The sequence below is a fragment of the Cydia strobilella genome, chromosome 22, assembly GCF_947568885.1.
Source record: "Cydia strobilella chromosome 22, ilCydStro3.1, whole genome shotgun sequence".
Taxonomy (NCBI): Eukaryota; Metazoa; Arthropoda; class Insecta; order Lepidoptera; family Tortricidae; genus Cydia; species Cydia strobilella.
Genome location: NC_086062.1, coordinates 351298 through 364355, shown reverse-complemented (window position 1 = coordinate 364355; position 13058 = coordinate 351298). Strand labels below are relative to the sequence as shown.

The following is a 13058-nucleotide window of genomic DNA, read 5'->3' as shown; positions in this document are numbered from 1 at the left end:
TCAATTTCGAGGTCTCACTTCCGAACGTTGGTTTTAAAGAAATGGCAGAAATATTACATTTGTATATGCTTAAGGACTTACTTGGTATAATCTTGAGTGGAGAGCGCGCAGTTTTCAGTCTGGATAGCAATTGGATGGTGTTGAGATTTGTTCTTCTGTCTTCTCTTCTTCTTTCTTAATAAATTCTTGATTGTTAACAATATTGTGTATATTATTTGTACGGATGTCTATTGTATTGTCTTTTTTGTTATTTGTATAGCCCGTTAAATTTTATAAGTACTCATATAAAACGTTACAGGTATCGAAATAACACAATAATTTAACTAATTCTTAATGTTAATTTTATCTTAATTTTGTACTATTAAAGAAATCTAGAAGTCGTTTCAACGAGTAGGTAAACTTGGTAAATTTGAATTTTTTAATATTTGAATTTGTTTGGCGTAATTTTATCTTACCCTTTTACTAATTTAAGGCCGAATCAAGGCACGAGTTTTTTGTTTCTCAATTTGTCTTCATCCCCTGCAGTCTGATCGGAAGATGAAATTGGTCGAAATATTCCAAAACTATTTGCCAAATGTTCAAATATCACTTAGCCTTAACCTTTAGTCCAGAGTCTTTCACTAAATTTATTCACTAGATAATATATATAGAGAGTCTTGCGTATAAAACTCAAAGTAAATCAATCGTAAAGTTCCAAAATTAACCAGTGTTGTTTAAATGTAATTAAAGAACTCAAATTCTTAAATCTTCTTTTCTATTGTTTCCTTGTAATAACGGTTGATATAAACGTAAAACTTGTTCTATTGCGAAAAAACGTGTTTCTTTATCGTCAAATGGCGATAGTTGTTATGCTTTGTTGGCTAGATTCCCCTTTGCTATGAAATCTTGATCTTCTTTAGCCTCTTCCGCATTTAACTTATTGGTGGTTCCTTCTAGAAGATGTCCATGGTATTCTTCTGCGGCCCATGGGTCTTCTTGATGTTGTTCTTCTTATTTTGGAAGGTCTTCTCGGATGGTCGCTGATATAAGCCCTCACGACGGATCCGAGCCGAACTGCCTCTAGTTGCTCTTAACACTAAGTTGTAGAAACGAAAACTGGTTGTTAGTCTATTGTGAGTTCAAGTGTTGCTGAATATGGTATATTAGTCACTTAAAACTATCTGATTATGTGGATACTAATAAAGTCTATTGCATAAAAACTATTTCCGTGAATGTGAAAGGCGGCTGCTTCGACGCATGCGTTGGGAAATTCAAAAAATTTTGGAACCAAATATTGGTTTATTATTTTTGGATTTGTTTAGGCCGTTTTTTTATTTTTGTTTCGAAAGTTTTTTTATATATTTTTGGTGGTTTTTTGTTTTTTTGGGTGTTTTTTCGCGATGCGTAGTTGGTAAAGCACGCGTAGTCAGCAGCCCTGCCCGGCACACTGAGGCTTGCACTCGCTGCTGCATCCCCGTTCTCCCCGATGATTGTGGAATGAGGTCCCCACCCACCCCGGCCTACCCACTCATCCTCCGCGCCGCCGAATCATCAAATAATGATTTTGCGTGTTTATTATAAAACTCGGCATGGTCGAACACACCCACCTAAATTTGGAATCTAATGCAACTAAAACTTAAATCAATTCTATAAGGTCACAATTTGGTGGAACTTTATATAAAAAAATGTCATTATTGTATATTGATTTAAATACATAAAAACGCGTTGCCACCCCAGGAATATACATACGTAGCTGTCAAATCTAGTTAGCTACGAACAATGTATTGTTTAATTTCGCGATCGACATAACCATATGTATGTATGATTGTATGTATTACGGCATGCGTATTCGTGATTGAGCAATTTTTTACTGCATCGATTCAATCTGACTGTATTTTACATTCAGGCGCTTTTACTGACGCATTTTTTTTGCTGATTGTTTCGTTTCGTTAGCGTTAGGATAGCCGAAAGAGTATCAAATCTAACCAAGATTTTGTACTTATGGGATGGGTCATTCTCATGTTGTACGGACAATATGGTTAACTCGTTTACGTCTTTCCTGTAGACATTGCAAAGTTAAGATAAAGAAAAGCTAATTTTTACAGGCGGGATACATTTTTGAGTACTTGACACTCAAATAAGAAAAAACGTGATGTACCCTATGTACCCTACCCGGGTCGTTAAATTTTATTGTTTTGTCAAATTTGTACACAGAAAGGAACTTTTCTAAAATGTGTTTGACTCTTATACTGTTACTTAGGTAAGTAAGTAAGTAAGTAAATCTTTATTGCAAACCATGGTATGTACATAGATGTTACAAATTATGTAAAGTTTCACATGGACCCCGGTGGGGTGTAGCAATTTTTCTTATAACCTTTCGTATGTGTGTGGCGGCCTAAAATCGTGGGTCCAAAACTCGGTCGTAGAGAAAAAATCCTCCGTCGTATCCTCCTCTGTTATATCGTTGAGCAGAAAAAATTGTTCTCGAAAAAAATACAACAATATATGACTAAAACTTTGGACAGATCTTCATCATATATAGACAATCGTTTCGTCAAAGTTGTCTTCAAAGTTCCGAATTAGCGATAAAATAGTAATTTTTCATGTCATAATACCTACTCCTAAAGCGACGCCCATATGATAGGTACAGTCGAAGGCAAAAATATCGATCCAGACAAATGGCTCAAAAATATGTGAACACGACTTTCTTGTCTAAGGTGTAAGAGCGTAGGTACACATATTTTTTAAAACTTTGGGAATGTATATATAAGTAAGCCCTTGACTGTACATCTCTAAACTTGCAAGCATCCATAAACTACCGTGTTCACTTATCACAGGCGTGCCCACAGATCTAAAATCTACAAAATTGCTTGTCAAATATCAAAAGTACTACAAAAATTTGAATAATCTCAAGAACACTAGTATATGGCAAAAGCATCCATTTGAGTTCGATATAACGGTAATTTTGCCCCCTAAAATCGGATACCTGGGCCGTGTGGCATAATAAACTACAACTAATATTACAAGCGGAACTCCTTTTCTAATAAGTTATTAGGGTAAAAACGGGACCCTATTACTAAGAATCCGCTGTCCGTCTGTCCGTCCGTCTGTCCGTCTGTCTGTCTGTCACCAGGCTGTATCTCATGAACCGTGATAGCTAGACAGTTGAAATTTTCACAGATGATGTATTTCTGTTGCCGCTATAACAACAAATACTAAAAAGTATGGAACCCTCGGTGCGCGAGTCCGACTTGCACTTGGCCGGTTTTTATCAGAGTTCATATTCAAACAAAGGAAAGCAACAACGAGCTGAACATATCTTCTATGTAGTACATAAAGCACGTTACATAGTTTTATGGCAATCGGAACCGTATATAAATATAATATGAGGGTCCGTTTGTCCGTGTACGCAGGATTACAGGGCTGCTTGTCATTATTGCTGGGTATAGTCAGCATCAATGGTAGCAAATGAAACAACGCACCAAAATATGTATTTTAAGGGTTCCGTACCCAAAGGGTAAAAACGGGACCCTATTACTAAGACTCCGCTGTCCGTCTGTCCGTCTGTCTGTCAGTCACCAGGCTGTATCTCATGAACCGTGATAGCTAGACAGTTGAAATTTTCACAGATGATGTATTTCTGTTGCCGCTATAACAGCAAATACTAAAAAGTACGGATCCCTCGGTGCGCGAGTCCGACTCGCACTTGGCCGCTTTTTTAACTACTTCAGTGGCAAACAAGCATACGGCCTGTCATAATCGCGGCAGTAATGCGGCGGTGAACGTCATTCATTTAATCAAAGAAACGGCGGCGGCATTGACAAAGTGTCCGCTTACCGTCAAGCACGCCGCACGCTTGTTTGCTACCATTGTGTAATGTATCTAAATTTGTTTTAACTATGCACAATAAAGAATATATTATTATTATTATTTGTATCTCCTTCTGGATTTCACGGGCCTATAAATCCCGGTCTTTTGATAGGCTTGCGTGGGGATATAGATCCAACACGTAGAGGCCCCTTGGAGAGCTTTAATGTCATGTAGAATGCCTGCTGGAACCCGTTCACAGGCGCAACAATAGACACCCATGAACCGGTCGCAGCAGGCATTGGGACTATTGTAGAAAAAGTGAACAGTATACCGGTTTATGGATTGAAGTTTGGCTGGTCAAAAGATTGGGCTATTGCTGAGAGGTCCGGACACCTGCCATAACAATGTCTGTACACGTTATCGAGGTAGGCGGTGACTCGCCGCTGACTAGATGGGCCCCTGAAACTGCCGTCGTAAAGACGACCAGGAGCAACACCGGTGTGAGCGGCTCAGGGGTGTCGAGAGGTGTGCGCCGCTTTCTACCCAGTGGCTGTTGCCAGCCACTGTGCCAACTCGCGTCTTATGCATCTTTCACTTCCACCCCTGGAGCATATAGCTCTTACGACTCCCCGCTGGACGGCCAATGAAGGCAAGCCAGAGCTGAGAGTCCTGCGGGTCCCCTTGGGGTCCACTTCGACCGACGAAGACACGCCGGAGACGGAGACCCTGACCGACTCTCTGGAGCACTCGGGTCCGTGGGGTCGTCACTCCCCAACAGCTCGCCACAAGCTGCCCTGCGGGCTTATTATTATTATTATTGTGGGATAGAAAAACAGTGAGGTTCTTTAGCAATATCGATATGAGCTTAATTGTTTTGGACGGATTCCAAATCAATTTTATGACCAAATACTTGCCAAATAAAATCTACACCTATTCATACTATGCTGACTAATATACAGTGAACTCAAAAATGTATATCTCCAATATTACAATATTTTTAATCAGCATTCACTAAACCCAACATTTTTGTTAACTTACTGGGAAATGTTAATATAATGACTTCTCTGTCGTTGCTGACTGTACCCAACTTATTGGCGAATAAAGCCTCACAAAATGGCGCCTGTAACGTCAGCAACAATATTACCGTACAAGCTCATTTTGCAGACATTTTCAATAAATATTTATTACCGAAATTAAGTTAGTTATCGATTTGTATAGTTAACGCTATCTCTACTGAGCTCGTTCACTTACCTGTACTAACAATGGCATTCTGTTAAACAAAAGCCATTATTTCTTTTGTGTGAGCGCGTGGCCTTTGTGCCTGAGCGCTTGGCCATTGTGTGTGAGCCTCAGGAGAGATAGCGTTAACTATAACTTCATTTCTTTCACGGTATGGTACGGTATTCTAAAAAATTAAATACATATTTTCCATGAATTTCGTAATTAAAACTTACTCGTACATAATCGATGTTTTTGACAATTTTTAATACGAGTACGTACCTATGTAACAGCATCATCAGTCATCACCAATCTGCCAGTGAAACACCTTATTCTCACTCAGAGTGAGTGAGTGAAATTCCTCCTCATTTTAAAACGACTAGCTAGATTGCTCTGAAACTTTTTACTTACAATAGGATAAGGTATCTAGGTCTGTAATTAGTTTATGTAGCTTCAGATACCATAGTAAAAAAATACAGTGAATTTAAGTTTTTCATACAAAACTTGTTTTTGCTCTATTTCGTTTGTTTTATGTATATACTAAAGCTATATAAACTAATTACAGACGATGATATACCTCATGTCATGTGTAAAGTTTCATTACAATCCAACACGTATTTTTAAAATGAGAACAAAACTCCGTTTGTATGGGAAGGTGAAATTTGCTTGCCGGGGAATCTTAAGTTACAAATTTAATATTGTAAGAAGATGTGTTAAGTGTGTTTGTGGAACTTTGATGGGTTGATTTGGAGAAAGCTTCGCCGTGTAGTGACGTCTGTGCAGTGCAGCATCCATACGCTCCGGTGACCACTTACCAACCGGCTGTTTGCTTGTTTACCACTGACGTTATATTAACCGCAGCAATCATTGTTAAATGTTACATTTTTTTTATACCACGTCGGTGGCAATAAAGCATACGGCCCGCCTGATGGTAAGCAGTTACCGTAGCCTATGGACGCCTGCAACACCGGAGATATTACACGCGCGTTGCCGACCCTAACACTCCTCTCCCTCGTTGAGCTCTGGCAACCTTACTTACCGGCAGGAACACAACACTATGAGTAGAGTCTAGTGTTATTAAAACATGAATTTAAAACTTTTAATTCGAGTATTATTTTCTTGAATCAAACTTAGATCAAGCAATGTACCTATTTTTCTTACAACAGGCACCTTACTACCCCAGCGGTGTGAAAACCGTGGTTTATAATTTTCATCTTAATCGGGTTCTAATCGGTTTATGCGCGAACAAGTGACAGACAGACAGAGTTACTCTAGCATTAATAAGATTAAGTATGTATGTTAGTATTTTTAATATAAATCACAATGCACAAAAGGCCTATGAACCCAAACCATGTAATCATCACGGTGAAATATCTAAGTATGCGAAGTACGAAGCCTATGTAACGTAAGTAACAGTCAGACAGTTACTTTCGAGTTTATATATTTTAAGTAGGGACGGGTACCGCCGTGGCCGGATAGTCTAGTGGTCAAGTCAAGACGCTGAAAACGCCGGTTCGATTGGTCACTTTTTCTTTAGTATATGACATCTATTTCAGGTTAATCTTATGTAAGTAGATATATGTTAAATACAAACCACAAAGCACACAAGGCCGGGATATGAACATTATGAACCCAAACCATGCAGCCATCACGGTGAAATATCTTAGTATGCCAAGTACGTAGCTTGGGTCTCTTTTGTTTTCCATATAGTTTTAAGTCATAATGTATTGTTTATCCACATTTTCGTTAGTCATAATTCGGTTTTTCTCAGAAACGCGTAACTTTTCAGGACCTAACCTAACCTAGGTTAGGTTAGATTTGTTTTATGGCTTATGGCAATCCTGAAAGGTTAACGGTCTCAGAATTAATTACATTATGACTTTCAATTGGTGACTTTGGAATATGTCAAACAAAGGGACCCCACGTAAGCATATGTAACGTAGGTAACAGTCAGACAAAGTTACTTTCGAATTGATACATTTTAACTATTTTAAGTAGGGACGGGTACCGACGTGGCCAAGTCTAGTGGTCAAGTCAAGACGCTGAAAACGCCGGTTCGATTGGTCACTTTTTCTTTGGTATATGACATTTATTGCAGTTAATCTTAAGTAAGTAGATATATGTTGAATACAAACCACAAAGCACACAAGGCCGGGATATGAACATTATGAACCCAAACCATGCAGATATCACGGTGAAATATCTTAGTATGCCAAATACGTAGCCTGGGTCTCTATTGTTTCCCATATAGTTTTATGGCTTATGGCAATCCTGAAAAGTTAACGGTCTCAGAATTAATTACATTATGACTTTCAATTGGTGACTTTGGAATATGTCAAACAAAGGGACCCCACGTAAGCATATATGTAACGTAGGTAACAGTCAGACAAAGTTACTTTCGAATTGATACATTTTAACTATTTTAAGTAGGGACGGGTACCGACGTGGCCAAGTCTAGTGGTCAAGTCAAGACGCTGGAAACGCCGGTTAGATTGGTTACTTTTTCTTTGGTATATGACATCTATTTCAGTTAATCTTAAGTAAGTAGATATATGTTGAATACAAATCACAAAGCACACAAGGCCGGGATATGAACCAAAACCATGCAGACATCACGGTGAAATATCGAAGTATGCCAAATACGTAGGCAAAGGTTGCTGCGTTAACCGATGGATTAGGAATTTAGCACAGAGTATTAAGAGACAGAAAATCCAGTTTAAAAGCCTTTGATAAAGAAGTTTTCTGGCCTAGACGGTAGTGACGCAGCATACGGAGCAGAAGGTGCCGGGTTCAAATCCTTTTACAGACATTTCACTGCAGAAAAACAAACATCTCATCGTAAGAGTGTTTTCACATTGTCCGATCCGATATCGGATGTCGAAAGGAAGTAAAAGTTAAGATATATGTGTTTCTCTGTATTTATTTATGAGTTTATTAAATCATTATTACTATAAAACAATAAATAACGCAAAAAAGGCGGACGTAACGCCAATACCACTCTTCTGCAGCTGTTTTTGTCATAGACGCCTTCCGACATCCGATATCGGAAAGGCGCTTCCGACAAATTCAGCCATGTCGGAGACCCCGTCAGCTATCGGACTGATAATATTTGTTTGTGTGCGTATGTGTAAGCATAATGCTTGTTGTAGTTTTAAACCAGTGTAAAATATCCACGTTTATATAAAAACTGATACGATATTTACCAATTCTCCCCTAGATATAAAGATTAACCGGCCAAGTGCGAGTCCGACTCGCGCACCGAGGGTTCCGCACTTTTTAGTATTTGTTGTTATACCAGCAACATAAATACATCATCTGTAATCAACTGTCTAGCTATCACGGTTCATGAGATACAGCTTGGTGACAGACAGACAGATGGACAGCGAAGTCTTAGTAATAGGGTCCCGTTTTTACCCTTTGGGTACGGAACCCTAAAAACTGTTTTGTGATGCTGAAATCGTAGGCACCAATTATCTCACTAATTCTATTCTGTGTTCTCATCTCGACCGAGAATAGGACGGACGCAGTATGCTGAAGCACAATGAACTTTACATCATTCTGTTAAGGTTCTTCGGTTACCAAGGCCTGTTTCGACGAGGCTACCGAAAATGAGCAAAACTAATGAAGAGGTCAATGACATCTATTTTTCTTACAGTTCATGCTCAATTTTGTAATGAAACAAACAAAATTTTATTTTTTTGTAGGATTTGTTTGAGCAGTTGAGATGAAAAGAGTAGTCCCTGAAATGGGAATATTTAACAATCTTATTGATTTTACTTTAATTAAGACAAAAGGGGACGATCGCCCCGAAATTGCCTTTGCAATACAAACGCAGTCCCCATTTTCCTCTCTGGATATTAACATTATTGAAAATATTTTTACACAATTCGATGTGTTTTAATCATATCTATGCCGAATTGCCGACCGTTTGATTCAATTCGATTTTTGTCATTATTACAAGTTTTAGGAGCATTTAAAGAATTGTATGTATTCTGTTTTTCGCTTCTAACTTTAATAGTAATTAATAAAACTACAACTTAAATACATGTATTTATCCAGGGAGGAAAATGAGGACTATATTTGTATGGAGAATCGATCGTCCCCTTTCCTCTCCATGAGCATAATAATTTATCTAATCATTAAGATTGAGTGACATTCTTGTATATATTTGTCTTACCAGACTTTGAGGACGTAATGAAGAAAGTTATCATAATAACCATCAGCCTATTAAAATACTTTACAATGCATGTGCTCGAAAAGTGCGTTTCCTACGGAGCCATATCATGCGGAAAGTACTACTTTTCCGCACTAGTGCTTTTTGTTTTCAATTTTTTTTTACAGTATATATAAAGAGCACTTTTCGTGCGTATGTCGAAAGTTTAAAGGGCCATATGTACTGTAAAACGTTGTACGATACACGTGCGAATAGGTAATTTGCAACTCGTGTCGATTTAAAACACTCCTTTTAATAATTAAACTTATTTGCCATGATATAGTAAAACATTGTATGATACACGTGCGTAAAGATGATTCGCTTTGTCCGCTCGTGAATAAAATTCCACTCGTCGGAAATCATACACCTTCCGCACTTGTTGCATAAATAGCTATTCTTGCCTCTTTGCTCATATAGTTACTTTAGGAGCGTACAATAGCAAATCATAATTATCATCACATAAATGCATACGTCCCACGGTTAGGTATGGTCTCCGCTTATATCAGTCGAATACCTACGGAATTCGGGTCTCTATTGTTTGACATAATTATTAAAAGTCATAATGTGGATTGTCATATTATCATTAGTCATAATTTGGTTTTTCTCAGAAACAAACCTAACCTAACCTATATAACCCGAGGAAAATCCTGAAAAGTTAACGGTTTCAGAATTATGACTAATGATAATATGACAATCATTACATTATGACTTTCAATAATTATGTCAAACAAAGGGAACCCACACGGAATTCCCCTATTCCACCTTTAAATTTCTTCAGATTTATGCTGTTATTGTCTTTGATGTTTTCTTGGAATTGTTTCTACTTTCTAGCAGGTAAATTCAAATGATATTTTTTATTTATTACAAAAAGGCAAGCATTTGACCAAAATCTCACCTGATAGTAAGTGCCGATGCAGTCTAGGATGGATCATGCTTACCTAAAAGATGTCTATTCACTCTCGATTTAAAAATATCCAAGTTATAGTGGACTGGGAATATATTTGCAGGAAGTGAATTCCACTCCTTAGCCGTTCGCATGATAAAACTGGATGCATAGCGCTTAGTACGAATCAGTGGCAGAGTAACGACGTAAGGGTGAAACGCAAGTCCACGGTGGCAGAATGGATATGATGATATGGATATGAAATAGGTTTGATTATTTAGCAGCTAAATAATTAGCATAACTCGATACTGATGATTAAATTGGCCAAATTTCCCGACCAATCGCTTTCTTCCATAAAATCACCAATAGCCCGTAATGACACGTAATGCCGAATGAAATCACTAGTATTAAATCATGTCTGTAGTAATTCGGGGGGAAGGTACTCTTCCGTCCCGCTCCAGCAACTGCGCAGACTCGCAGACTCGTCATCGTCATCAACCCCCAGTGGGAGGGGGTCCATATACACCCATACACTACAAACGTATAACAAATACATGCATTTTGTGCGCGCTGCACGCACACAGGGAATGTTTTATACAAAATTGAGGAGATAATTACATTAACGGAATATACGCTTGGTATATAAATTGGAGTTCGGAAAATGGATATTTTCGAAGGATTTTTTTGTCAGTTTAATGCTCGTCTGCGTTAAGGTATTAAAGTTTTATATTTTTGCTTTAGTGATTGGTTTTCGCGGATATGCTTGGAGCTCTATCGGTTATTGAAAATCATTTTCTGTTTGAGTTATTTGGGATGAGTTATCTACTCGTAGTGAGTGCTTGCATAATTTAAACTGCAGTTAAGTTTGTTTAATGGGTATTGCAAACTTTAAAAAAATTCACTTAGTTATATAGATGCCTCTAAAAAATCGTTTTTCAGACCAAGTGATCCATATTTTTGTTAAGCAGTACATTAAAAAAAACTCACACCCTATATTAGTACTTATATCTATCTATTTATAGGAATGTATAATGTCCGTCTAATCTAACTTTGCACTTGAACGGAACAATAAAGTGAGGGGATGACACTAAACGTCATATTTTCATAGAAATTTTACATTATACTGATCAATAATGTTACATTATTGATCACAATGCCACATTTTGTAATTACAAATGCCAAATACTTCAAAAATCTCATTATAATTAGGTCAAGCTCCTGAGAAAGAAAAAGAAGAAAAGCTAGTATTATGCTGTTTGGTTCATTTCGTGGTGCACACCTAATGTTCTGCTTTTTAGAGTTCCGTACCCAAAGGGTAAAAACGGGACCCTATTACTAAGAATCCGCTGTCCGTCTGTCCGTCTGTCTGTCTGTCACCAGGCTGTATCTCATGAACTGTGATAGCTAGACAGTTGAAATTTTCACAGATGATGTATTTCTGTTGCCGCTATAACAACAAATACTAAAAAGTACGGAAACCTCGGTGCGCGAGTCCGACTCGCACTTGGCCGGTTTTTTATGTTTTTTTGTCGGTACATTTTTCGTAATTGTCACGATTCAATAAATGTATATCTAGGTACAATGGCTTTTATAGTAACTCGTGCATTTCTCCCCTTAAAGCCACATCTACCGGAACTGCTTATGATGATAATAAAACTGTGATATGTTGTTTAGTGAAGTCGCTTCATTTTTTGTTACCGTCCTGGTCCAAAATTTACTCAAATTCTTCATTCAGGTGTGACTAGGTATTACGTGAATGTCGTAGTTTAGGCAAAATATTTGTAGGTATAACTGTAATTTATTTATTTAGTCGTATGGCATACTTCAATTCATGGTCGCTTTACAAATTTACAAATTAATAGTTAGGTTCTTCACAATCTTCACCCAATGGGCTGCGTTTTCGCTTAGCTTAAGTACGTCCAGAGGATCTCCTGTGTACTTCCTTTTTGGGCACTCACGGACTATGTACTGTAATAAAAAACTCAGACAAAACTTAAAATACGACATTGGTATTTGATACTTAATTACCTACGTATTGAACTCGTGGGTCATCGTCAAAGTACTGGATATATTGGGTTGTTTTACAGTACGCTTTCAGAAAGCGCTTACAAAGACATTTGCGTTAATCAGTCCGTAGTTTCGACGTGAAATCCGCCCTACGTCACAACCTATTAAGTGGTTCTGTTGCCTAGTGCAACGTGCAACGCTCCAACGCTGCTAAGCGTCCGCAAACAACCCCTTTATGGCTATTTTCATCGCATCATCCAAATCTGTTTGACGATTTTGACACGATCTCTAAATTGGTCGTTTTTCACCCTTGCATTGGGATAACTTCGTTTGGGTTTGGGGTAAATTTAGAAAATTGCTAAAGCACATTCTATTCTCCTGAGTCCCATGCACCTTATTATTTTAGCTGTCTATTGTACCTAAGTATGTGGTTTTGTGTCGTGTGTTTCACCGTATGTATGATTCGTTTTTAGGGTTCCGTACCCAAAGGGTAAAAACGGGACCCTATTAATAAGACTCCGCTATCTGTCTGTCTGTCCGTCTGTCACCACTGTCACCAGGCTGTATCTCACGAACCGTGATAGCTAGACAGTTGAAATTTTCACAGATGATGTATTTCTGTTGCCGCTATAACAACAAATATTAAAAACAGAATAAAATAAATGTTTAAGTGTGGCTCCCATACAGCAAACGTGATTTTTTTGCCGTTTTTTGCGTAATGGTACGGAACCTTTCGTGCGCGAGTCCGACTCGCACTTGGCCGGTATTTTTTTATATTGCGGGTGATTGATACATTTTAATCGAATTAGAAAATGTAAAAAGGGTATGTGGTAAATGGTAAATTATGGAATGGTATCAAAAGTTCAAACTTATTAAGAACTAAGTAAGTAAGTGAGCGGAGATGTGCTCTAAACTACCGATGAGCGAATTGTACAAAGTTTCCATATA

General features: G+C 38.0%; 1 protein-coding gene across 1 annotated transcript in view; it reads right to left on the bottom strand.

The window, feature by feature from the left end:
* LOC134751575 (zinc finger protein 184) overlaps nt 1-1836 on the bottom strand; it is a 146945-nt gene extending 145109 nt beyond the window's left edge. The window contains exon 1 of the mRNA XM_063687042.1: nt 82-1836. The gene's annotated coding sequence lies outside the window, so the exon portion shown is untranslated. The remainder of the gene's footprint in view (nt 1-81) is intronic.
* Between the last annotated feature and the right edge of the window lie 11222 nt (nt 1837-13058).